Here is a 3,335-nt window from a genome sequence, read left to right as displayed (position 1 = left end):
GGTGGCAGCCTGGGCCTGGGGTACGTGGTGGCTGCCTGGGCCTGGGGTACGTGGTGGCTGCCTGGGCCTGGGGTACGTGGTGGCTGCCTGGGCCTGGGGTACGTGGTGTCTGTCTGGGCCTGGTGTATGTGGTGGCTGCCTGGGCCTGGGGTATGTGGTGTCTGCCTGGGCCTGGGGTATGTGGTGTCTGCCTGGGCCTTGGGTACGTGGTGGCAGCCTGGGCCTGGGGTACGTGTTGGCAGCCTGGGCCTGGGGTATGTGGTGTCTGCCTGGGCCTGGGGTATGTGGTGTCTGTCTGGGCCTGGGGTATGTGGTGTCTGCCTGGGCCTGGGGTACGTGGTGGCAGCCTGGGCCTGGGGTACGTGGTGGCAGCCTGGGCCTGGGGTACGTGGTGGCAGCCTGGGCCTGGGGTACGTGGTGGCAGCCTGGGCCTGGGGTATGTGGTGTCTGCCTGGGCCTGGGGTACGTGGTGGCAGCCTGGGCGTGGGGTATGTGGTGTCTGTCTGGGCCTGGGGTATGTGGTGGCAGCCTGGGCCTGGGGTACGTAGTGGCAGCCTGGGCGTGGGGTACGTGGTGGCAGCCTGGGCCTGGGGTACATGGTGGCAGCCTGGGCCTGGGGTACGTGGTGGCTGCCTGGGCCTGGGGTACGTGGTGGCTGCCTGGGCCTGGGGTACGTGGTGGCTGCCTGGGCCTGGGGTACGTGGTGTCTGTCTGGGCCTGGTGTATGTGGTGGCTGCCTGGGCCTGGGGTATGTGGTGTCTGCCTGGGCCTTGGGTACGTGGTGGCAGCCTGGGCCTGGGGTACGTGTTGGCAGCCTGGGCCTGGGGTATGTGGTGTCTGCCTGGGCCTGGGGTATGTGGTGTCTGTCTGGGCCTGGGGTATGTGGTGTCTGCCTGGGCCTGGGGTACGTGGTGGCAGCCTGGGCCTGGGGTACGTGGTGGCAGCCTGGGCCTGGGGTACGTGGTGGCAGCCTGGGCCTGGGGTACGTGGTGGCAGCCTGGGCCTGGGGTATGTGGTGTCTGCCTGGGCCTGGGGTACGTGGTGGCAGCCTGGGCGTGGGGTATGTGGTGTCTGTCCAACCCGGATCCTGTGCGCTCCGCAGCCTGTTACAGGAGGCTACTCGAAGAGAGAGGGAGGCCAGGTTTGGTGGGCACCCCACGCCACCTGTGTCTGCCTCGGTCTGCCTCTGTGTCTGCCTCGGCCTCTCTTCCCAGACTTGTTGATGAATGGTCCTACCTCGGTGATCCAGTCCTACGTGGAAAGCTAAACGAACGCTGCAAAGTGTGCTAGCTGTGGTGGTGTGTCCATTTTCATGGGTATGGAATCATGTAGCGACCAAAAAAGTGTAAAACAAATCAAAATATATTTGATATTTGAGATTCTTCAAAGTAGCCCCCCTTTGCCTTGATGACAGCTTTGGAAAAAGTAAATGTTCATACATGAGTAAAAGTAAAGATACCTGAATAGAAAATGACTCAAGTAAAAGTGAAAGTCACCCAGTAAAATACTACTTGAGTAAAATTTTTAAAAGTATTTGGTTTTAAATATACTTAAGTATCAAAAGTAAATGTAATTGCTCAAATATACTTAAGTATTAAAAGTATAAATCCTTTCAAATGCCTTATATTAATTAAGCAAACCATCTTGTTTTTTAAATGCACGAATAGCACACTCCAACACTCAGACATCATTAACAAAGAAAGAATGTGTTTAGTGAGTCCCCCAGATCAGAAACAGGGGATGACCAGGGATGTTCTCTGTTAAGTGAGTCCTCCAGATCAGAGGCAGTAGGGATGACCAAGGATGTTCTCTGTTTAGTGAGTCCACCAGATCAGAGGCAGTAGGGATGACCAGGGATGTTCTCTGTTTAGTGAGTCCACCAGATCAGAGGCAGTAGGGATGACCAAGGATGTTCTCTGTTTAGTGAGTCCACCAGATCAGAGGCAGTAGGGATGACCAGGGATGTTCTCTTGAGGTGCGTGAATTGGACCATTTTCCTTTCCTGCTAAGCATTCAAAATGTAACGCGTACTTCTGGGTGTCAGGGAAAATGAATGGAGTAAAAAGTAATGTAGTAAAGTAAAAGTACTCAAAAATGTAAATAGTAAAGTAAAGTACAGATACCCCCAAAAAACTACTTAAGTAGTACTTTAAAGTATTTTTACTTAAGTACTTTACACCACTGCGTGCTAGCCAGGTTGGCTAACTCGCCGAGATGAGCTAGCTACTACTAGCTATTCCTGCCTCCCCACAGTGGAGATGCTTGGGTATCTCTTGTTTAGTATATGTAGCGTTAAGTGACTTGGTTATTCTAAACGGACCGTGCTGCGGTCAAAGAGGCTAGCTAGCCTAGCTTATGCTAAAATGCCTCCTGGATAATGTTGGCTAACATGCTTAACTTCTGGTGAGCGAAACTTATTAGCGTTCCCACAGCGTTATGGCAACCCCATTCCTATTTTCAGTTCCTGGAGTTAGGAGTGAAGGAAGCGGGGATTGTGTGCACCTCCGATGAGACGCGAACTTGGTTGTAACTTCTGTAATCCACAGAGCGAGGGGCCTTGGCAAGGGTCTGACTGACCAGTGCGCCCTTCCACAAAAAACATTACTGTGACAACAGTGCCACCACGTTTGGCAAATGGGGTACTACATCAGCCATTGCCAGAGCCCCCTGTGCCCATATATGGGACATGCTTCATGCAGGCTATACAGTCTCACAGAAGCACAACGTATGATAGAAGCTTTTCCATGTTTAATACTGCCCCATCTGTTACCCCGCATTCTATGGGGTTCACAGGGTTCAAGGGGTATATCAATCTCCCCAGGGTGAGATGTCCAACTCTGACTCCCAGGACTAAAACTCACATTTTCTCCTTGTTTGGTAAGAAACAAGCCTGAAACCTTGAACAAAGACTGTTGACATCTAGTGGAAGCCATAGGAATTACAATCTGGGAGCTGGATTTGGATATGACCCTACACGTTCCATTGGAAGAGCATGGGCTCTCAACAACAAAAAAAACGGTTGGTTTTTCTTTGGATTTTCTCCTACCATATCTATTGTGTTATAGTATCATACATTATTTTAACATTTCTACAAACTGCAAAGTGTTTCCTATCCAATGGTACCAATTATATGCATATCCTGGCTTCTGGACCTGCGTAACAGGCAGTTTACTTTGGGCACGTCAGTCAGACAGGAAGTGGAGAAAAATAGACCCTAGCCAGAAAAAGAGCTGTCTAGCTCCATCTCAGCGCATTCCGTTTCTGACTCACTCTCATATCACACTTTTCTATCCCCACGGAGGGTGTCCAGGTTCCAGCTCTGCTTAGACACATTC

The sequence above is a fragment of the Salvelinus alpinus genome, chromosome 8 (genome assembly GCF_045679555.1).
Source record: "Salvelinus alpinus chromosome 8, SLU_Salpinus.1, whole genome shotgun sequence".
Lineage (NCBI taxonomy): Eukaryota > Metazoa > Chordata > Actinopteri > Salmoniformes > Salmonidae > Salvelinus > Salvelinus alpinus.
The sequence above is the reverse complement of the archived record's forward strand: the minus strand, read 5'-3'. Positions refer to the sequence as shown.